The following is a 25,063-nucleotide window of genomic DNA, read 5'->3' as shown; positions in this document are numbered from 1 at the left end:
TAGGAATTAAAAGGAAATCATGGCCTTGAAAGTGTTGCTAACAAATTACAACTTTCCCTTGAGTACACTGACTAATGGGGTTCTAAGTAGGGGGTTGATGTTTATCCTAATCACAAGAGTAGCCTTGCTATTCCCTTAGTTTATGGAAAAAGGCAAAGGCAAAGAAAAGGAACCAAATCAAATGGCAATCAAGGGGCAACAATCAATGTTAATTTCTTCTAGTTTTGAGATTTTCCATGCTTCCAAGCATGAAAATTATGAACCTTGTAAACATGCTAAACTTTAGGTTCATGTTACTGCCTACCTTTAATGAATTAGGAAAAAAAAAAAAAATCTGAGTGGTCTCTATAATTAAAATTTGAACAACTTTAAAACTTCTGGGATGATTATTCATCATGCAAAGAACTTTATTTGGATGCAAGGCCTTAACCAGTATGACTATGAGCAAGCCAATGGGAACAAAAAGGAGCTTTGCTCAACAAAAAGATTAACAACTAATAGTAACTTCCAATCACATAGATGCTAAAGGTGACTCTTCTATGCATTTGAAGATACCAAATAACTTCTCCACAGCAGTAGAAAAAATTATATTGCTAGAATATATCACAAGTAAAAATTGACTATGGTGCAAAATAACCAATCACTTGGAAATCAATTGCCTATACAGCTAGCTAATAAAAACAGAGGAAATAACACATGTTTTCCATTTAATTATGTCATTGGCTTATGCTTCAGAGTTCTAAAAAAGCATCTTTAAATCTTGTATAACAAAAATAAACACATCAGTGTACCCATGCTATATTTTACTGGTACATTCTAGACAATGTACTAATACCCATAATTTTCAAAAATGACTGGCTAGGGATGGAGAAAGGGAGAGGGACATCAGTGGTTCAAATAAAAACTTGAACAAACAAAACAACTATTTTTAAAATTACTGAGAGCTGGTTATTAGGGACATGGTTTCTTGAACTGAATTGTCACATTTAAAATTCATGACCCAAAACTGTTGCTCTTCTCAGCTGTGCAATTGACACCCACCAGCATGGTGTGTGTTGGAAGTAGAGATGCCTTTTTTAAGATCTGTTAATTTAACTTATGTAAATTAATTGGCTGAAACAGAATTTTACCATTTGGATGTCTTTATTAACTGAAAAGTCAGGTGTTGAAATACTTTTAAATCCTATTATTCTGTTCTTCTGCTGGTGTAATGTGGGCAGATTCTCACTTGTTAATTATATTGTGTATAAAAATAAAAAAATTCAATTGAAAGAAATAAAATATTCTATATCAGTACTTCTTTGCATGTAAACCTATTCTGCCCACAGAGAAATACAGCATTTGCTATCACAAAACCAGCCTTGTCCTGGTCATAATCCCAGAGTCACAAGTTATTATGACAGAAATATTTTCTTTTGCAAGATACTGCTTTCTACTGTAAGTAAATAAAATATCTTGTTACTCTACCATCAGCACTCACCATTATGCAAATACTGCTTAAAGATATCTACACAGAAACTCTCTAGAAAAATCATAACAGAACTCAATTCTTGTCATTTTTAGAGTAACTTTCCAAAATAATGTTCTGATATCATTTAATGTGCAATTCAGAATTCCTGTTTTTTAGATTACACATCGCTGCAAATTATTTCTTTAGAAATATTCCCTCCCAACCCCTTAACTTACTGTAATAATGTTAAATTAAAAGACTTAGTTTCAACTCACAAGTTATTCCTAAAATTTATAACAATATTTACTTGTGAGAAAATGTGGTATCACAAATAATATTTCACAGACCTGAGTCTTCAAATATGTTAGAGATAGAAAACTCTACACTCTAGTTACATACCCCATTTATGTATCTCTATCTTTGCTATGGATTTTAAACACCAAAAGAGGTTTCTACAATTTCTATTCTTATTTATATTTATCAAACTAATGTTGAAAATCACTATATATATATATTTTTGCAAATTAGATGTATCTTATACTTTTTTATTTCTGGATTCTAATGTTCTTGAGAATCTTTTGGGCATTGTAAAAGTGAATATGAATTTTGCTTGAAAGTACAGTTTGTTGAAAGCTGAAATGAAGATATTAATTCTTATCTCACATATAAGCAATTGGAAAAATACAAATAATATTTATGAAGTAAATAATTATGATTCAGTAAGTGTCTTAATAAATAACAAGGACAAAAAACCAACACTATAAGGTAAAGAACATTCTGATTTAAATTGATTGAAGGGTCTTTAGAAAATATTTAAGGACTGAACAAAAACAAATTCAATAAAAATATAAGAAATAGCCATTTAGGAATTAAGTGAGGGAAGAATGGCACAAAAGGGAAGGCTGGTGATCAGTTTGCAGCTGAACTGTCACTGCTGAGTGTTAGTGACTTGAGTCACAGTCATCAATAAGGCAGACTATTTGGTGCATGCCTGAAATAGAGGCAAGGTACAATCAAGACAAACAAGACATCCATCATGTTTTCAATACCCAGAGACTCTATGCTGTAAGTTACCTCTGTCTCAAACTGCAAGGATAAAAAAGCTTAACAGCCCTAGGAGAAGATATTGCCACATGTGGAAATGGTTTAGGAAAAAGACTCCACTTGCCGGAGGCATTGGCAAAATGCTTGCAACTCATGCAGATGAGGAACAAGAGGAAGGTAGGGAAGTCTTAAAAATGGAAACTGTAGCAAGATGAAAAGAATTCAGGATAATGCATTGGAAAACAAAGAGGGTTTGTCTTTTGATGAAAAACATGAACTCTACACAAATTTTAAGAAAAGGCTTATGGGCCCTTCAAAATGGACCCAGGGATCCTAGTGCCTGGAAACCCTAACTTGCTAACACTGTTGTCCACCAAACACAGTTTTATGAGTAAGTGGATTAACTAGTAGCCAATGAAGAGGAACATGAAGGAGAATTTGTCTGAGATTTTTTTTTTATTCCTTCTAACGTCATGCTAATATATTAGAAAGCTCCACAGATGGGGGTAGCATTACAAGTTAAGGGTAATTAACTGAATTACATTATCTCTTATATATATTTATCTTTCTCTTAAATCTATATTCAAATTCCCATGTAAGTTGTTATCTCCCAGCACCCATTTTAGACATTAAGTAATTTTACACAAAAGTTAATTAATTTATTTATGTAACAACTAGTGATTTCTCTGTGCCAGAGACTGTATCAGCACCCCAGACAATGAGTAGTCACTTAAAGAAACAGGAAGCCTTTTTTATTGAAGTTTAATGATCATGACAGATATTTGTCCAATAAATACAGAATAAAGTAATTTGAAATTTCAGTTTATTTGAAGTAACAGATAGGAAGATATAAGGGTGAAAGCAAAGGAATCTGATGAAGTATCAGGGCATATGGCTGTAAATGGGGAAGAGATGTATGATGAGGAGTTAAACTGGCAAAGATATGAAGTGGAATTAAATTCTAGACAGGAGGATGGGCAGGCCTAATACCCTGAGATTGGGGAAAACATGCCAGGTAGAACACGATGCAGATAGTACAGGTAGTAACAAGAAGAACATTTGCAGATGAGCCCTCCTTCAGGAGCTTACAGGTCATGAGATCTAAGTAAGGTCTTTGAGCATTAGCTAAATTACTGACAAATGGTTTTAAGCAGAAAGGTAACATGACTGGACTATAGCTGTACTTGATGAAGATAATTCTGGCTTGACAGGCAAATGGATAAAGAAAGCTTGGGGTTGCAGTGGGGTCATCAGTAATATTGTCAGTAAGAATGCTTAGGAGGTTGTTACACTAGAGTGATACTTATGGCTATGCACATCCTTTTCTTCGTTTCCCCAAGCTTCGAACATTGAGTAACCCAGACACGCATCCAGTGCCCTCTTTTCTTCTTTTTGTGTGCTTACTATATGGGCACTCCTCAACTATCATGGTTTAAAAATCATCTAGATCTCGATTTTTCCAAATTCATGTCTCTGTCTTGAACCTAACACTTGAACTCCTGAAATTAGCTCCATTTTAACTTCCAATATGCATTTACAATTTAACATGTCCAATTCAATTCTTGATTTGGAAACCTCCACATTTGGTCTTCCTACACTTTTTCCACCTGAGTAACTGGGAGCTTTATTTTCCAAGTTGCTCAGCCAATGTTGTTAGTAGACTAATCTCTTTTTCTCACAACCTGCATCGAATTCATCAGCAAATCTCAATGTCAGTAAATGCACAATCCAATCTAATTTTGCCATCTTCACTTCCAACACCCTAGCCAAAGCCATTAAATTAATTCCTTACACTTTGATTATTTTGATAGTTCCTTTTTTTTTTTTTTTTTTTTTTGAGATGCAGTCTCACTCTGTTGCCAGGGTGGAGTGCACTGGCGGATCTTGGCTCACTACAACTTCTGCCTCCTGGGTTCAAGTGATTCTCCTGCCTCAGCCTCCTGAGTAGCTGGGACTATAGGCGCGTGCCACCACACCCACCTAATTTTTGTATTTTTAGTAGAGGTGGGGTTTCACCATGTTGGCCAGGATGATCTCAATTGCTCGACCTCATGATCTGCCTGCCTCGGCCTCCCAAAATGCTGAGATTACAGGCGTGAGCGACTGCGCCTGGCCGATAGCTTCTTAAGCAATCTCATTTTTACTAATTTGCACCACTAAATTCTTTCTCAACAAAAAGACTCTAAGTCATACAATAGGATATATTTTCTCTTCTCAAAACCCTCCAGTACCTTTATAATATATTCCTAATGGAATCCAATATTCTTACTGTGGCAACTTACATTTCCAAAATGTGTCTGCAACAGCACTTACCATTTCACATGCTCTTCAGTAATACGATCTTGCCTCTTCTCCATTAAGAGATTGAGTTTATCTCTACATTCCTTTGCTTCTGAGGGGCTTTGTGACTGCTTTGAGAAATAGAATATGGCAGAAATGTTGCTGTGTCAGTTTTAGACACAGCCTTAACTAAATTGGCAACTTCCCCTTCTTACTTCTTGGAATGCTCAATTTTAAAGTTTATTCTTGGGGCACTGTCTCTTAAAAACCCAGGCCCCATTTTATAATAAGCTCAAGACACATAAATAAGCCACACATGGGCTCTTTGTCTGACAGCCCTAAAAAGCATCAAACAGATAACCAACACCAACTCAGACAAGTGACATGGACATAAAGCCCATTGAATCCTCATATGACTGCAGACCCAGCTGAAATCTGACTTACATCCTAAGAAACTACAAGCAAGAACCTCACTCTCAGTTGACTCAGCTTATGGAACCAGAGAAGATAACGATAAATTATTTAAGGTAATTTACTGATAAATCATAACGGATAACAGAATATTTATCATGACCTACAAAACCTTACTTTATATGGCCCATCGATAACTACACGATTTCATCTCTTATCATTTTTCTCCTTATTTACCTCATTCCAATCACACATCAGACTGCGCTCCTTAACATTCTTTAGACATGCCACGCATCTGTGTTTACCTCAGGACCTTTGAATTTGCTCTTCTCTAATTATAAGTGTTCCTTCAGATAGTTATTCTTATGGCTGGCTTCTCTACCCTTTTCACTAATCTGTTCAGATATCGCCTTATTAAAAAATTTTCTGGCCTGGTGCAGTGGCTTATGCCTGTAATCCCAGGACTTTGGGAGGCTGAGGTGGGTGGATCAACTGAGGTCAGGAGTTTGAGACCAGCCTTGTCAGCTGGCGAAACCCCATCTTTACTAAAAATACAAAAATTAGCCAGGCGTAGTGGTGGGCGCCTATATTCCCAGCTACTTGGAAGGCCAAGGCCCGAGAATCCCTTGAACGTGGGAGGTGGAGTTTGCAGTGAGCCGAGATCGTGCCACTACACTCCAGCCTGGGTGACAAAGTGAGACTCCGTCTCAAAAACAAACAAACCAACAACAACAAACAAAAAACAAACAAACAAAAAACCTTTTCCTTAACCAATCTTAAAAGAACAACAACAAAAAATAGGTCCATTTACCTTCAGCACTTCTTTTGCTTTTGCTTCTTAATTTGTTTTAGCCTTCCTTTTCGCTGCAGATTTATTGGAGTATACTTGACAAATAAAAATTGTATGTTTTTCATGTGTGCAATGTGATGTTTTGCTTTTCTGTAGTGAAAATACTTAAGGTCTACTCTCTTAGCAAATTTCAAGTATGTATAATACAGTATTATTCACTATAGTCACCATGCTGCATATTAAATGTCCAGAAATTATTCATCTTGCAAAAATAAAACTTTTTACCCTTTGACCAACATCTCCCCATTTTCCCCACTGCTCAGGTTTATCCTTTTTATAGGGCTTATTATTATATTGCATGTTATATTTTCCTTTGCTTGTTTTTATTAATTGTTTATGCATTAAAATGCAAGTACTCTGAGGGCAGAACCATTTTGTTTTACGTTTTTACTGCTGTAGCTCTAGCACCTAAAAAACTAAGCTGGAAGCTCAATACTAATTTTTTCAATTAGCAAATTAATATTAATGGAGGATGGTTGGGTGAATGGAAAGATAAGTGGATGGATGATGAATGAATGGGTACATGGATAGATGAATGAGTGAATGAATATGAAGTGGTGGTAATAAAATGGTAAATTACATGATTTAATCTTAAAAAGCCATTAAATAAAATGATAGCATTTTGCTGAATTGCAGTGGTTCTTATGCCATGCTTGATATTCTTTTTACATTCAGACAAGTGTTTCTGTAGTTAAATAGATGACCACAGTGAGATTTTATAAACTAATGTAATGACACTTGTGAAGAGCAAGGACTGACATAGCTTATCACTCAGAAGAGGTAAGTTTTAATGGGGGAGAGAGAGAGAAATGTGAGTACTCTGGGCATAGCTTCCCAGGAGGCCTGCCTCAAATTATTCAATGACCAAGGGAAGAAGACTAGGTGACTATGATGCAAAATGATATATTTAGTGGGAGATGCCAGAAGACTTTCAAACAGATTGGGAGGGGTGCCAAAAACAGCAAAAATATTGTATTTTGAATAGCGAAGCTGTTATGTCCAGAAAGGTTGAAATGAAATAGATTATTTTCGTGTATAGAATCAAACTCAATATCCGGAGTACAAAAGGCTTAATTTACCTTTTTGTGCCTCCAACGTCAGGCAATTAGTTGAAACCAAAATCAATTTGCTGAGAGCTGGGCTTTGACTCAAAGAAACCACAAGTTTTGGCTTGGTAGTTGCAGCTGCATTCACTCTGTCGCTAGGAAAATCAGGAGAAACAAGTTATGCAAAAGGGTTCCAAGGTTCTGTCCCTTGCATTTTCCTTACAAAAACAAATGGTCCTCATCTTTCTGTTGTTAATGTTTCTTGGTTTTGATTTGTTTTGTTTTTTGTTCAGTCAGCATTGTGTTCTTAAGCAACAGAAATCTTTTTTCTCTTGAGAAGCCAAAAACGAAGTCCTTGAAAGGTGTTATTTTAGTGTGTGTGCGTGCGTGTGTGTGTGTGTGTGTGTGTGTGTGTGTGTGTGTGTGTGTGTGTGTGTCTGCCATAATGGTGCTTTTTGACTTTTGGAATTCTGGAGATTTTAAGAAAAAAGCAAATGCAAAATATCAAATGACTTAGACATTATTACCAAGAATAGCAGTTATTGTCACATTTTATAAATGTTTCATTGCCTGCCACAGGCTTTTAAGGTTGGCATGATTTCTGAGGACTTCAGTTCAAAATTTAGGTAAGGCTTCAAAATTCGAGAAAACATCTGTAATTATACAGTTCATGGTCATATTTCTTTCACAAAAAATAAAGTTAACTCTTACTTCTTTTTGGTAACACTTATCTGTAGTTAGTACATAGACACTAAATAGTTTATGTTGCTTTGTGTAGTAATTAAGGTCTGTACAACAAAATATAGTGACAATAACAGATTTGGTAACTAGCTTAACCTGAATTAGCAACCCATATCTACCACTTACTAGCTGTATTCCCTTGTGAGTGTTATTTTTAGTTTTCTCATTTGTAAAATGGAGATAACATTGTATATCCTCTGGGAGTATTAAGATTAATGACATGTCAAATGCTTAGCACAGTACATGCCACACAGTTCTCAGTTGTTATTCTTAAAAGTCAATTCTGTTTCTGCCTACTATTCATGCTTATGATTCCAAGTAAATAATAATTCATATGTGCATTCCACTGCAATTCCTTGTTTCTTAAAGCCTTCAAAGAGTTGCTTTTATATACAAGGACATAGAAATCTGCATTAAAATAAGAATCAGCAAAGCATGAGGTTTTTGCTAAGAGATGAAGGTCATGGGTTTTTCTTTTAGCACAGATTTAAGAGAAACAGCTCTAAGCCAGAAGAACTCCACTGCTTTCCCCTCTGCTTTGAGTTTAGAGGCAGGCAGGCTTGTAATACAGAACCCTGTGCACCACAGGGTTGGTTTGGCAGGCAAGCCATTTGCTATTTCTGAAACATATATGTTGCTTTCTGTTTCTAACACGCCAGAGGCTCTTCTCATTGCCAAAATTTCTCCTTTGTCAAGCTCCATAGGAAACTGATGTAGTCCATGCTCAAAAGACATCCAATAAAAAGCTATGAAGCTGCCACTGATTCACATCTCCACTGGAGGGAAAAAAAAGGAGTTGCAGGATGTCAGGTCAGTCTTAAAAAGTTGTGCTTATGTTATTACAAAAGGCTAAGGATTCAGCTTTTAAAATATCCCTCTAGGGATGGTAGCTCTGTGAGGGAATGGAAGACGCCATTGAAAAAAGGCTACTATCTCTGTCTTGCTTTTATAAACCCTTTATAGTTTTCCTGAAAGGTAATATCATGCTGTTGTGAGATCTCCTGGCAGAATGTGGGTTTCCATTTGTGATTTCTCATCAATCATTTTATCCCAATAAATAAGAGCAGATAGGGTTCCATTTCCCACCCCCACCAAAGACCACAGACACATCCATTTTAACCACCCCACATGTAAAAGCCTTGGAAGCAACAATACTCCAAGAAATCACTGTCTTTACTGTGAAAACATTTCAGTGCTCATGAGCCTGATCTTATCAAAGCAGTATGTATGTAGAAGTTTATGAATTGTTCATGGTCATTTTTTCTTCATATTTGGGAGGAAAATGCATCTACCCTTTTAAAATGCATTTTGTATTAGTTACTGTACAGGAAAATCTGCTACAATAAAAATACTTCAAAATGCTGAGGTTTAAATGAGATTGGAAAATATTTCTCTTTTATTAAGAGTTCATGGGTGAGAAGGCTACAGTGGCAGGGGCCCATACCCTTCTGTCTTCCTCCCCTACCATTGCCCAGGGTGTCAGACACACCTGTGCGGTTGAAGCTGGAAGCCCCCATGATTGGGTTCCAATAACATAGGGTAGGAAAAGGTATACCACAGCAAGCATTTATATCCATAAAACTAGGAAGTTACCTCTATCGTTTTCACTCACACCCCTTCTTGCCCTAACTTATTCACATCTCCTCAGCAAGGTGCAATGGAGTCTGGGAAATAAAATCTTAGGTGGACAGCCACATTCTCAGCCAAATCCTGATAAGGAAATAAGAAAGGAATGTTGGATTACTGAAAATAAGAAGATGAGAATTGGTATTGTTGGATATTTGACCGTCTCTACTGTGACTACGGTCTGGGAGACTATGCTAGAAATTTCCCCATGGTAAATTTAATTGCAGTCCTAGGAATATCTGCTTGTAGAATATCAAGTTGCCTTAGTCTGGAATGTTGAAGGAGGCAAACTTTTGGATTAATGATCTGACAAACTATAGGGGTTTGATATGCTTCTTGCAAAGTTTCCTCTTCCACACACACACACACATACACACACGCACATGCACACAATGAGGGAGGGGAGAAAAAAGGTTTGTGCTGTTGTAACTAATTAAAGAAGAAAAAAGAACATAGGTAAATTTTCAATCAGATTTTAAATAAATGCCATTGTTAATAGAGATGGATTTAAAAGTATTAAAAGTCTATCTATGAACCATATGTCATATGCAACCGCAGTCATATGAAGGAGACTAAGTAACCAAAAACAAAACAGGAAAGGATTATGTACCCTTAACATACTACATTCAACTACAGTCTTAGCAAACCAGAACATTTGCCAAAAAAAAGGAAAAAGAAGAAAAGACTATGACAACCCATCTGACTTTGCCAGACTGAGAACTAGATGCAAAAATGATGAGGGGAGGGGGGGAAAGCAGCTTCCCCTCAAGTGCAGAGAAGTTACAATTTTATCCAGGCAGAGTGAAAATTCTGTCCCCAGCCTTTGTCAACAGCTCTTTCTCACTTGTACTGGGAGACTCTGCCAGCCTGCGTCACTGCAGGGTATAGGCATGTGCAGGGCTTCCTCACTCCCTGGAGTGCTTACACATCTTAGGAAAGCACTGAGAAAAGTGCTAAGACAAGGCTTACCATGCTGAGAGTGAGGGTGTTCATGGACTATAGTGTTAAAAGAAGAACTTCAAACTGCACCTGACTCTATAGTTCAATCAGAAAATCCAAAGGGATAGAAGATGAGACCTAATTTCAGGCCCATAAAACATTATCAAAGAACTTTGAACATAATTTGCAAATTGACCGACAGGTAAGGATTTTTTATATCAACCTGACCCTCTTCTTGAAATCTGGAAGAAGACTTACTAGTGCCCACGTGGATGGTGGTAATTATGTATATGGACTAGTTTTGAACTGGAGAGATCTTCTGAACTCAAACATAAAAACAGAAGCAACAACAGGCCTATTAATAGAAGCTATAGAAAAGGGGATGATGCCTTGATGATTTTGAAGATGTACATATCTTTAGAAAAAGTCTCTGTTAATACCATTAGGGAGCTACAAAGAAAGAACACCTTGAATCAAAAACAGAGATACAATGGGAATTGACAGGAGAGTGGGAAAGGAGGAAGGGAGGAAGAAACAGAAGAGAGAAAACCTAAAATACAAAATAAACATTAAAATCTTTGGAGGCTATGAAAGGTTGAGATAGATAAAATGACCACTTAGATAATACATTTAATATTTTTACTCATAACGCACAGGAAAATATTTTTAAAGAGGAAAATAATAGATAAATAATTTTTAAAAGGTAACAGGCATTCAATCTAACAGGAAGATTATAGAAATTCTATCAAAGACTTATCAGTTTTCAGTGGAAGAAACCATGAATATAGAAATAAAGCAATAATGACAAATAACTAACATATATGAATTATTTACCATTTACTAAGTGGCATACTCCATTCCTGCTGCTCTAAAAAATATACCTGGGACTGCGTAATTTATAAAAAACTAAAATTTATTTCGCATAGTTCTAAAGCTTAGGAAGTTTAAGATCAAGGCACTGGCAGGTTTGGTGTTTGGTGGGGCCGTTCTATCAATGGTGTCCTTGTGGCAACTTCCCCACATTGTGGAAGAGCTGGAAGGGCAAAAGTGATGAACACCGTATGCTCATATGGCAGAGGAGATAAAATGGGGCTAAACTCACCCCCTCAAACTCTTTTATAAATCAAATCACTAATCCCATCCATGATAACAGAGCCCTGGTCTCCTAATTACCTCCTGAAGACCCCACTTCTTAATACTGTTACATTGGACATTAAGTTTCAACATGACTTTTGGAGGAAACACAAACATTCAAACCAAAGCCCTAAGTATCTACCGTTATCTCATTTAATCTCCAGGAAAATCTGATTAAATATATTCTTACCTCTATTTAATAACTGATGTGAAGAAGTTTGCACAGAATTTTAAATAACTCATCAGAGTCAGTAGGTGGCAGACCCTGCAAATCTGGTCTGTCCACTTCTAGAGGTTCACTTCTAGAACTTTATATCTACTTCACTTGACTTCATTATGGAAATGAAGAAAAATCTGAGTTTAACATTTGAAAGGGTTTTGTGCATTCCAGTGGAAAAATAAAATAAAAAGCAGTTCTCTGTAGATATATCCTAAGGCTGAAAAATGTTTGAATTTCAACAAGTAGAAAAAAAAAATCCTGAAGGCATTTATAAAGAAAAAAAAAAAAATAGGTTAGCTACAAAGAAAAAAAAAAAGACCGGTTTCAGAAGTCTATTTCTTGACATGAAACACAAAGAAGACATAGGAATTTTGAGGGGTAAAGTTTAGGATCTAAGAGGTCCCTGCCTGAACAAGTTGTCATTCATATGTAAGAAACTCCGAGAAAAATGCTCAGTTACACAAGGACTCTTGAGATACTCTCTCCTTTGTAAGAAGATTATTGCCTAATCTAACTGGGTAATGTAACTAATAAATGTCAAAAATGAAGTATTCAAGTGGGAAAACTGTTGTGACAGAGTAGGCTTAAAACAATGGATTGAGAACATGAATTAATGTGAACTATCTCTCCGTGTTTAAAGGACAGTGACATGCAGTTAACCTGCTTTGGCTCTTAGACCTTTTCCTGGTTCTCCCTGATTAGTATTTTCATGGTTTCCTCTTGCTGGTATGGTTTCCTCTTTCCTATGATGGTAGTTCATCAACAAGCTCAAAATAAATGATGATAGATAGATAGATAGATAGATAGATAGATAGATAGATAGATAGATAAAATTAATAAGGCATTGAATTTCCTTATCTGAGTACTAACCTAGGCTCTCAACCATGTGAATTTCCATTTTTACTTTGAATGCTTATAAGAAGTTCTTCTTTGTATGCATCATATATTAACTATGGTTTCAAATCATCAGGATCCTTGAATTCATATAGGGGCTTTAAGACACTATTTGGTTGACAGGTATCAAGGGCCAGGACATCAATGGACCAGACCTCTAAAAACTGCCCTCCATGAAAACAATTATTTTTGACTTGAATTTGAAAGTTTTTGAAACTGTAGGTGCTCTCCATTCGTCCTTCTTGATGATGTTAATCATGTCTGGAATGAGATGTATGTTGTTTGGTGAAGGCTGGTAGTTGGAGAGAGGAGGCTGACAGTGGGGAAGACTGAGCAATCTATATGCAGTATAAGGTGAAAATATGTACATGTACATTGTACAGTTTTGCTTCTTGCTATGGAGTGTAAGAACTGGAATGATCCCATGTCACTGCCAGACACCACAAGAACAATGAATTTTCCTAAAGTTTACTAGCCATACTAATCACTATTCTTCTGTCATTCACTAGAATACAGAACACATCACAACTATTAATGTAGCAGTGAACGGTCTAGCATTGGGTGGGGGAGGTAAAAGAAGTAAATGGTATAAAATGACTGACAATGAGTACTAAAAGTACATATTAAAATTACTGTATAGTTATGTGCAAAATAATATTTAGTTATTGATTATAAACTGAATGGAAAAATAAGTTTGAAGATTTCATATGGTATGTAAAATTTTAGAATTCAAATTAATAAAATTCTCATAATCTAGGTCTATAATTGGCTAGATCTGTGTTAACTTAGACTTACAAATAAGGAAGGTATTAGCAGAAGAAATTAGGCTAAGTACATTATTTTGAAAAGGATAACTTTACATTGTCTTTTATCATTAGCGATATATAGATATACATTTGTATTTAATATACTGAAAGACAACTATGGCTAGTTTACAAAACATTTATAACTTCCACATAACCTACATGAAACACCAGAAAACAAAACATAGTTTCTCTGAAGAAAGTCAAAAGAGAAGGAAATGGGAAAAATAGTATAAGATGAGAAAAATGATTGACAAACCACTTGTAAATATTAAACAACAAATATAAAAGAGTTGACAATGTTGGAATTTTCCCCAGTCCTGTGCTCCTGGAAAATAGCACCAGTTAAGAAATCCCTGACAGTGTTTTATGAAAATGGTTTACAGCAAAGAACCGCTTTTCCCCACATAACTTAGCTAACAGTCTAAGTTATCTTTCCCCATACAATTTAGATAACAGTATGACCCCCTTGTTGTCCATGGCAAGGCCAGATATAGACCCTTTAAATTCCCATTGTTTATCTTATAAATGATTAGCTGAACTGTTTATCCTCAAAACTATCTAAACATAGATATAAACATGTACTGGTTGGTTAAAAATCACCTGTCACCTGTAAAAGCACACCACCTATAACTTCTCTGTTCCTCTCTATAAAGTCTAAGGCAAAACCAAGCTGTGAGACCCCCTGATCTTTGGATCTGGGGTTCTGTTCCTGTTTCAGCAGCCTGACTAAGACCAAGTCCCTTAGTTGTTTGTTTTTTGTCTTTGTGTTGTGCCGTAACCTGGATAGGACTGGAAGCCCACCTCTGGACTCCCATCTTCTCCCCTCAGTGACTGAGGTCTCTCCAGCCAGTTGTGCCCCACAATTTGGGCATCCCACAGTGAAAGCAGTGCCTGAGTCCTGTGCTCCGGACATTGTTCATGACAATATGGTAAAGATTCGACGTTAATTATTTGTTTTACTGTTCTTTTGGTTTGGTTGCCAGCTTTTGTTTAACCTTGTTACTGGAGGAAACTCCAATGCATACCTTGACCCCCTTCAAAATCCCTGTGAATTATGTGTTTTGCCATTATAGCCACAATTCAGTTCATTATCTCCATTTGGCATAGTTTTACTAAGGATTATGTCTCTCACCACCAGTTAATTCCTCCTGATCCTTCTTTATCTCCAGCAAACTCACACAATTTCCTCACTCGAAACCATCCTTGAATACCGTCACTGCCATTTTTCTTACCAACGATTCCTCCTTATTCTGTGTTTTTCTTTGTTCACTTTTGGACCTTACTCCTCCTCTTTACCCTACCCTGGTTTCATTAAATTCTCCTGCTTCCCAGTTTTCCATTCCAACCCATATTATTGGCCTTTCCCTACCTGTAATAAAAAATCAATGACCTGAATACCCATTTGAATAAGTACACTTTAAGCCTTTGTCTCACTTAGATTTACATAGTACTGTCAATGACTTTAAAGACACCTGTAACAACAGGGAAGAATTTAGTAACAATTCAGTCCCGTCATCAGCACATGTTCTCCCAGGCTCCACTGATTTATATCCACTTGTGCAGCTGCTTGTGGGCCTGGGAAATGGACTATGAAAAAAGTCAGAACAGTCCTGAGGCTTACATGCATGCTAAAGCCATCGGAGGAACAGCTTATTAGACAGAGATGCAACATATCATAAGATGGAGAGATGAATCCAGCGTTAATTACAGATGTAGATTAGAATATGTTTGAAAGAGTCAGGCGCGGTGGCTCATTCCTGTAATCCCAGCATTTTTGGAGGCCAAGGCAGGCAGATCACGAGGTCAGGAGATCAAGACCATCCTGGCTAACACAGTGAAACTCCGTTTCTACTGAAAATACAAAAAATTGGCAGGGCGTGGTGGCGGGCGCCTGTAGTCCCAGCTACTTGGGAGGCTGAGGCAGGAGAATGGCGTGAACCTGGGAGGCAGAGCTTGCAGTGAGTGGAGATCACACCACTGCACTCCAGCCTGGGCAGCAGAGCGAGACTTCATCTCAAAAAAACAAACAAACAAACAAACAAAAAGTGTTTGAAAGAACAACTCTGGTGTTCTTGAGGGCTGAATCACCTCTGCCGTTGGTGTTAGGTTTCTTAAGGTCTTACAACAAAGATTATAAATGTTATTTAAAAACAAAGTGGTGGAAGACTACTATCTCTGAAATACAGTCACCAGCTCAAAAACCTAAGGGCTCCATTGCAGACAAAGCCTAGTCAACACAATGCAATCTCAAGGCTTTATAATTCAAACAATTAGAATGAAAGGTGCTAGAGCAATCTGCTCCCTAAAAAATCATTTTATGTAGGGACACTTGCAGATAGTATAAAGAAACATATAACCTGGCCTTAAGATGCAAAAGGGAGCAAGAGTCAAAAATTCATCTTTCTAGTGGTATTCCTTCACACAACCATTACCCTTGTGCAAAAGGAGATGCAAAAATCATCCCATGAATGGATTCCCCTTCATCTTCCCAGTGAACACAAAAGCAAACTTTCCTCCTATTCCCCACCCACCCTCACTTGGAGCAGGCAAACCATGCCTGTGGTGGGACTTGATCTACCTTATGACTTGAGTTTATCTAAACAATCTTTTGTCTCAGTAGGACTTCTCATTAACCTGTATAGCTTTATGCTTAATTTCACTAATCCAGTAAACCTGGAAAAATATATTATTTCCAATTGGAATATCAGTATTCTTTGTTTTCTTCAACTTCCCTGGCTCTATACCTATGCTCCTTTGCACATGAACAGCTCTTATTAGCCATGAGGCAATGGTTGCTCTTGTCAACACGTTCCACCCATCCCTTTAGTGAAGCAGCCCTCAACCTTTTTGACACCAGGGACAGGTTTCATCGAAGACAATTTTTTCCATGGGGGACATGATTTTGGGATGAAACTGTTACACCTTAAATCATCAGGCATTAGTTTCTCAACAGGAGTGTACAACCTAGATCCCTCACATGCACAGTTCACAATAGGGTTCACGCTCCTATGGGAATCTACTGTGAGTGCTGATCTGGCAGGAGGTGGCGCTCAGGCGGTAATGCTCACTGGCCTGCTGTTCACCTCCTGCTGTGTGGCCTGGTTCCTAACAGCCCACAGACTGGTAATGGTCCACAGCCTGGGGTTTGGGGACCCCTACTTTAGTGGAAACAAAGGGGTTCAGGACAACTGCAGAAATATCCATAAAAAAGAAACCCAAATCCCTACCCCATTAGGGTCTTTACTCAAGGAATTAGTAATTACCCCTCAAAGCTAATGAAACTCCTTGACTGACAAATGTGTTAACATAGCTGCTTTCCAAGTATTCTTCCCCTTTTCGATCTCCTTTAGAGTCAGAACTCTACTTAAATTCAAGAGATAACAATTGCTAGCACCTGAGGCTGAAAAAACTAATGGAACAGGCTGAATTTTTTTTTAATTCAGATGGTCTTTGGAGACACCTAGACAGCTGCCTGATTTCTCCTCAGTCTTTCATCTGCAGTGCAGTTCAGTCTCCACAGTATTATATATCATGGCACAGAAAAAAAGTCTCCTTCACAAATATTGGTGCAGATGCTTCAGCAGTCATTCTAAGCAGGTAATCTCAACTTCCCCCATTTAACAGAAACATAATCCTGCCAAAAATATAAAGGTAGGGCAAGAACAAGAGCTCGTTTTTATGAGTGAGTGAACCAAAATTTTAGAATGAAAGCTGGAAGCTCTCTATTTCTATCTCTGTATGTTCACATGTGTGTGTATGTGTTCCATGAATGGGACATATATGCAAAGCAGCCCCCAAATGCAGAAGGAACCGAGACATCAAAGAACAAGGCAGACAAATCCAGTTTATCAGTAAAGTGTGAATTATTCAGGAACTAACAAAGGGAAGCATGGTCTTGGGTGGCAAGACAGGTAGATCTCCACAGCATTACATTCCAAACTCAGGGCTTATATACCATGGGGAAAAGGGGAACATGCTTGATAGGGTCTACTAAAGGTAACTCCAGAACAGGCAAGAATGCTATGTGCATTGTACACTATAATTTGTGCAATAACAGCAAGGTTGTATTGATTTAAAGGCAAGATGTATAGTGAGTACACATTTTTATACTAAGGACAGTAAATAAAGTAGGAATAAGGAGGCACTCATGCAACTATGGTTAATCGGAAGTCTACATGGTGAATTAGCATCAGAATGGGGTAACTTTGATCTCTATAGTGTACATGAATGTATGTAAGTTATATGTGTAATATTATCCTACCTTCAAATAGTATTATCAAATTATATTATAAATCTCTAAAAGGAGATCTATTCCGACTAGTTTATAGATAAATAAGCACTTATATAAACTGAATATTCTTAAGATTCTTAGAAATTAAGGAAATTGAATTTCTAATACTTTCAGTATGGAAAAAAGTATTCTTATATAAACTACTAAACTCAATGTTTAGTAGTTTCTATAAACTCAAATGTTTATAACTCAAATGTTTTCAAGAATTCAAGTACACATAAATTAGGTAAGTCTTTGGCAGCAAGACTCATTTAATATTGTTCTTTTATCAAAAACAGGGATGTGTTCTGAGTTATTTGTGTTAACACATGTTTTTATTCTACTTGGGCATGTTCACCCTAAACTTGTACAGGTTTACTCATCAAATAAGCTTGCATTACATATAATAGATATCTAAGATGATTATGAAATGTTTAATCAAATTGAATCATTATTCTGACAAACTTTAATTCAACAGTTATTCTGTTTTGTAGCATGACAATTGGTTTGAAGATATTTTCCAAGATATTTAGTAACTTAAAACCTTAGACTTATGTTAATGACTTATGAAGTCATTAAATATCTCGATTATTTCTAGTAAAAAAGGATACTGAAGCATAATTATGAGCTTTATACTTTTTCTCTTATTTTGATGGTACAGAGAGACTGTATACATATCTGAAGGAAGTGTATGGCTATAAAAAGTTTTAACATGTAAGTGGTAAGACTAGCTCTGCTAGTCTGTTACAAAATGCTGGTATATAAAAGATAGTTCATACTTATCCACCTCATAGATTTTCTGGGAAGTAGAAGCTACTGTGGTTAAAAATTATAACAAATGTAGGTAAGAGAGACTTTACTAGGAGCAATTGTGGCCAAGGGGAACAATTTTATATGCAATGTATGGAAAAATAGGACAACTTTGTTCTAAAGTAAAATGACTGGTTTATCCAGAATAAGAAAGAGGAGAGTGTGTGAAAAAATCTAAATGGATATAGAAAGTTGTAGAAGGTTCATGGAAAAAGAATTTCATATGTCAGGCTAAGGCTCGATGGATTTATTTAAGGTTGTTTAAGAAGAGCTTTTGTATTAAAATTATACTAATACAAAATTAGATTAGATTTGATTTTCTTTCTGTAAAAATGACAAAATTTACATGGATTATTGGTCTTCTCTTAAGAGTTTAGAAAAGGTTTTTCTTTAACTTCTGAGTAATCTGACAAAAATACAAAGATACTGTGTCTTACCAGAATAGTTAACTGTGTTGTGTGTTGACTGTATCATGTCCTTCATTAATTAAAAGAACAAAGTCTTCCTACTTTTGATCAAATTTCATGATAATTTCTAACACTTTGCTGTCCCCAAATCAAATTCTAAATGATATGTTTTGCATCTAAAACTGTCTTTAGGATTTCACGGGGTACATGGAAAATCACAACGAATTTATTTTTTTCACTTTATACAAGGAGAAATGCTAAAAATAATTACGTTTATTTCACATTTTGAATTACATAGGAAGAATTGTAAAATCAGAAGGGATGCTTTGCCTTCCCTGGGTTAAATCAAGATGGGTAAAATATTATTATTATAAAAATTCCAGAAACTACATGCTGTGTGGGAAATTCCCAGGGAATCATCAATATCCTTACTGTCCATGTATTTTTTTCTATTTATGAGAGTCCCATTAATGCTTTGCCTGATTTTAGATAAAAACAATATGGTGTTTTTCAGTCATAATTTCAGTAAATGTTTTAAAAATATTAACCTGATTGTAATTGTATCCTTTAACAAATTAAAGAATTCAAAATTCAATAAGTTCTAGGGCAGTGGTTCAATTGAGGATTCATATCATTTAACCTATGAAGGTTAATTCATATGTTTAGGACTTACTCCAGGCTTACAAAATCTTTTTACTTTATAATCTTGATATATTCTAACTTGATATATTCTAAAATTGATATAATCTTCATATATTCTAATTTATAATATTGATATAATCTTTATAATCTTGATATACCATGTTGGATATATTCATGGTACATTACATTTAGGGAAATTTGATGTTATATCAGAATATTGTTTTCTCTATAAAGATATGGCCATCCATTTTCATATATTAGAATTGTATTCATTCTTTGAATGAATACAAATTATGTTTGCAGATATTTTATCTAAAACTTTTTTGGATTGACCATTTTGTTTTCCATGCCATAGAAAAAACCATTTATCCTTATTAGTTGAGTTTTTTGTGTAATTAAGTCACATCAGATCTTTCACTTTTAAAAATTATTAGTAATAACTTGACTACAGATGCTTTAATCTACAAGTTATTTTATTTTACTCTGATCCCTCCTTGCAAGCCCTTGCAAATCTGTCTTAGAGATCCAGGACTCTATGTCAGGTATATGTTTCTTATGGCATTGCTTAAAACACCATTGAAATCATACCAATGAATTGAATCAGGATTTCCAGCTCCAGTGAAGAAGCAGATGTGTTCAGAAAACTGCTAATCTAAGATCAAGCAAATTAAAAATTAATTACATATGAAGGAAAGAAGGAAGGAAGGAAGGAAGGAAGGAAGGAAGGAAGGAAGGAAGGAAGGAAGGATAATTATGGGCTCTGCATGGGATATTGCTAATATGTTAATATTCTGTTTTCTGGATATTAATAATCCCTTTATATTTTCTCTTAATTGACCTATAATTCATACCAAGTTATTAAATTGTGCTTTTATAGAGAAATGAAACGTTCATTTTTTCCTTCCTTCCTGACCCCTCTGGAATTCAGAAACTTATCAGGTATTCTCATTTTCATGGCAATGTAATTATTTTTATAGGATCAATAAGAATCTACTCTTCTTATTAACAATACATAATTAGAAAAATTGATTATGCAACCCAGATGTTTACTTGAATTTTTTTTTGAGGATGATACTCATTTTATCAGATTGCCCAGACACTTACATGGAGTGACCAAGTTGGCCTTAACATTTCTTTCCGCTTGACTCAACTTTAGACTGATGTTTTCCTGACTCTAGGCTCCTGGTTTCCCTATTCTTAGAGCATTGTCTTTACAAAAACTTATGTTGAGATTCAAAAGATGATATCCAAAAGACTGGCACTTTGACATGCTGAGAAGCCTTAGCAGCTGCCTCAGCATCAAGGTCCCCCTAACCTAGTCTTATTCTCCCACCCCAAGAGCACGAAGGGACTCTAAAATGTTATCTGCATCCACTGAGGAATGCAAACACACCTGGATGGACGTTTACACAAGATATTACCTGCCTCTTGGGCTCATTCAAGTTCCAAAGATAATCCTTTGCAAGGACACTTCTGTCTCCTGAGTCAATTTATTCTCCCTAATAATTATTTACTAGGTGGTCAGTCTGAAAGGGCTAAGAACACTGGGAAACATAAGATATTAAGCAGCCCACTCTCACTTTGAATGAATCAAACTCTCAGGGGGAGTTTCTCTTAATAACTCCCATGCATAAGAGGCTTTGCTGGTCTCAATCTTTGTTGTCTGGTTAGTTCTGGGAAAGTTTAATTCCAGGAGGGACTAACTGGTGTCACAGATTAACAGGGCTGACTGGTGGTCCGTCACAAACTTGTGGGATACTGGAGGCACTGTACATGCAAACACCATCCTTAACCATCTGTGGCAACAACAGTCTTTTGCTATCTCAGTCTTTTTCTCAGAGTAAATTTTTGGGGGGATCAGAAGAGACTACATATTCTGCCCCCATTTTATAAATGACACTTAACTCCATGGTATTCTAAGCCTGGAATGAATACCACCTCTGCGGCTTTCTAAACAAATTGGCTGTATTTAAAAGAAAAAAGATACTTGGAGCACTCTCAGCTTAAACAACTATCTTATTGGACCTATGAAAAGAAAGATATAGCCTTAGAAATTCCATTGGCAAACCAAAACTAAAACTAAAGGAAGAAAAATACCCAGAACTCAGATTTTAAACGGAATTAAAATCCTGCCTGCTTTGGATCCTCTTTGGTATTTACAAAGAAGACATTCCAGCTTGGAGTCTAGTGGCTAAGATGGCCAAGATTCCACACTTCCGGGGTGTGATTCCCAGTCTGAGAACCAGTCCCTTGAAAATGTAAATCTTCTAACTCAAAATTTTTAAAGAAAATATTCATTAAAAAATTGTGGTACCCATTTGTTCTGTAATCCTTTCTATCCTTATAGATTTTATTTCATGTTTTACTAAGTATCTTTTAAATCTTCAACTGTGGGACACTCAAGTTGTAGTAGGCCTTTGTGCGTAGGTGGTCAGCTGAGAAGTGGGCAGATGAGAACACATGAACACAGTGGAGAACAACACACACTGGGGCCTTTTGGAGGGTGGAGGGTGGGAGAAGGGAGAGTATCAGTGAAAATAAATAATGGGTACTAGGCTTAATAGCTGATGATGAAATAATCTGTACAACAAATCCCCATAACACAGTTAACCTATGTAACAAACCTGCAGTTGTACCCCTGAACTTAAAATAAAAATATAAAAAAGAAAGAAAGAAATATGGATTGTATTTCATTTGCAACCAGTGAAACATGCTAATTTATGAGCTGTCCTTGGGGGGGTCTGGATCTTGAGAGGTATGCAGCTTTTGCTCCCTCTTTGGAGGCATTGGTTAAAGCCATAAAGGGCTTCTTGGTTTTATTTTCTTGTGTGATTGCTTTTGTTTTCAGTCATCTGTTTAGGTGTACCTTTGATCTAAAACTTTGGTTTATATCTACAGTGTGATAGTACTTTTTTTTCAGTTTGCCTTGTTTCTTCCACTGGGCCAGAGAGACAGCCTAGCTCCATCACTGGATATTGATCCTGTGAGAGGAGGAGGAGGGCCCCTCACAGGTGACAAGGGGAGGCACAGCTCTGCAGCAGCTGTTCTCTGGGCTTCAGTGAAAGGCTGACTGCTCCCAAGATGGAAAGCTTGCCACTTTATATTTAAAAGGATTTTTAAAAAGCCATTCTTTGATCCGCTTAATTAGAAGTAGATCTAATTTAGATCTAATTTTAAAAGTAGGCTTAATTAGAAGTTGATATTCAGATGGCCTGGATGTCCAGGTGCTGTGGCCAGTTTTGCTGATCCCAGAGCTTCTTGGGGGAAACCTACAGGTGGCCATTGGCATGCCTTGAACTTTTTCATGGGAAGATCTTATGTAAAAATGGGTCGACTGAAATGTCTGGAGAATGTGACTTGTGCCAAAGACGGACAGAGAACAAATGCACAGAAATACTGTCAGCCTTCCATGGTATCTCCAGAACTTCACAATTATCTCTACATTGAATTTATTGGTATTCTTCCTCTTGTTTTAAGTTGGTTCTTTATTGAATGGTACTTGGGGGGAAAAAAAAGTTCTAGTGCATTTTTTCAACACATCACTGGATTATTTGAATCCAGTATGGCAGCCATTATCACCTTGCTTGTAAGTGATCCAGTTGGTGTTCTTTATATCTGCTCATTCATGTTGAGTATTGACACTTTCAGATTGGTACACGATGCTTTACCACCCAGTCCAGATTATGTTACCACAGTGCACAGTACTCAGGAAGCTGTCTACCCACTACATATCATTGTATTTATCTACTATGCATTCTGCTTGGTATTAATGATGCTGCTCCCAACTTTCCGGTGAAGAAGATTGCATGTGAGTTAGGGACGTCTGACTGATTTAAAAGTATTTATGCTGCACTTTACTTTTTCCTAATATTAATCATGCTTCAGGTGGTTGGTGGAGGCCTTTTACATTATGCCTTCCCATACCCTATATTAGTGTCATCTTTGGTTACTCTAGATGTGTATGTATCGGCTTCGGGGAAATAGAGAACTATTATGATCTTCTGGTCAGAAAGAAAAGACTTATTCTCTTCAGCCACTAGTTACTTCATGCTTATAGAAAAAGAAAAATCTTCATTTCCAGAGTGAATAAACTTGAGCAATATTTGCCCCTTTGGACTTTGGCACATACACCATCCATTTATTGCTTGTTCACTGCAAAAGATACTGAACTTTCACAGATACTCTCAGAAGGAGCCAATAGACACTGATATGGTTTGGCTCTGTGTCCCCACCCAAATCTCATGTTGAATTGTAATCCTCAATGTTGAAGGAGGGACCTGGTGAGAGTTGATTGGATCATAGGGGCAGTTGTCCTCTTGCTATTCTCATGATAGTGAGTTCTCATGAGATCTGGTTGTTTAAAAGTGTGTAGCATTTCCCCCTTCACTCTTTCTCTCCTGCTACCATGAGAAGATGTGCTTGCTTTCCCTTCACCCTTCCACCATGATTATGGTTTCCTGAGGCCTCCCCAGCCATACCTCCTGTACAGCCTGTGGAATTGTGAGTCAATTAAACCTCTTTTGTTTATAAATTACCCACTCTCAGGCAGTTCATTATAGAAGTGTGAGAATGGGCTAATACAGACACTGAAGGTAAATATGCAAAATGCCAAAAAAACCTAAGAAGTGTTCCTAATTTAAAAAGTAAATAAACATAAAAAAGGAATTAATGAAATTCTGCCATTCATGAGAACAAGATTGTCAATATATCTTAATGCTTGGAGTTTTTTTGTTTTGTTTTTGTTTTACTTAATAGACTTTATAGATGGACTTATAGACTAGAAAAATACAAAATACCATAATATTCTGTTACATAGCATAATATTATCTATTACATTAGTAGCCCATTAGGAATTACTTGCTTCTCTTAACTGTTCAGTTTTTCTTTAAAGCAAAATTATTTCTATGTACCTAGCAATGTGTTGTTCCCATTTCATTAAGAAAAACTTTAACAAATATAATCTGATATCATTAGCAGTGGCATAATTGTGCATATCTTTTCTGTTTCTATTTGTTTTTCACCAGTAATAAATTACAAAGACAGATATACTTGGGGTCTGATTGCAAACATATAAAGTATATTTTTTTATCTGTTTATTTTAACCAATCCAGTATTTTCACATATTATAACAAATTAAGCATATTTTACATATAGGTTTTCTGTTTATAGATAGTTTAATTTTATTGTTCCTACAAAGAAAATAAATAATAAAAAGCTTAACTACAAAGAAAGCTGATTTCCCTTTAATTAAAAAAATAACTCCATTACAGATTTAATCTTATTACTCATAATTTGTCTGCTTTCTGTTTCTTCTTAATTCAATTTCAGTAGGTTGTATATGTTCAGGAATTTATTTAATTTCACAAGGTTTTATAGTTGTTCATAATAGTCTCTAATGATCTTTTGTATTTCTGTAATATCAGTTGTAATGTCTCTTATTTTTGGTGTTATTTACTCAAGTCTATTTTTTTTTCTTAATCTAGCTACAGGATT

General features: G+C 36.2%; 1 pseudogene; it reads left to right on the top strand.

Moving 5' to 3' along the window:
• The first annotated feature begins 2,583 nt into the window (after positions 1-2,583).
• LOC716020 (JNK1/MAPK8-associated membrane protein pseudogene) lies at positions 2,584-23,778 on the top strand (annotated as a pseudogene).
• The last annotated feature ends 1,285 nt before the right edge of the window (positions 23,779-25,063 follow it).

This window comes from Macaca mulatta, chromosome 15, assembly GCF_049350105.2.
Source record: "Macaca mulatta isolate MMU2019108-1 chromosome 15, T2T-MMU8v2.0, whole genome shotgun sequence".
NCBI classification, from domain to species: domain Eukaryota; kingdom Metazoa; phylum Chordata; class Mammalia; order Primates; family Cercopithecidae; genus Macaca; species Macaca mulatta.
The sequence above is the reverse complement of the archived record's forward strand: the minus strand, read 5'-3'. Positions and strand labels throughout refer to the sequence as shown.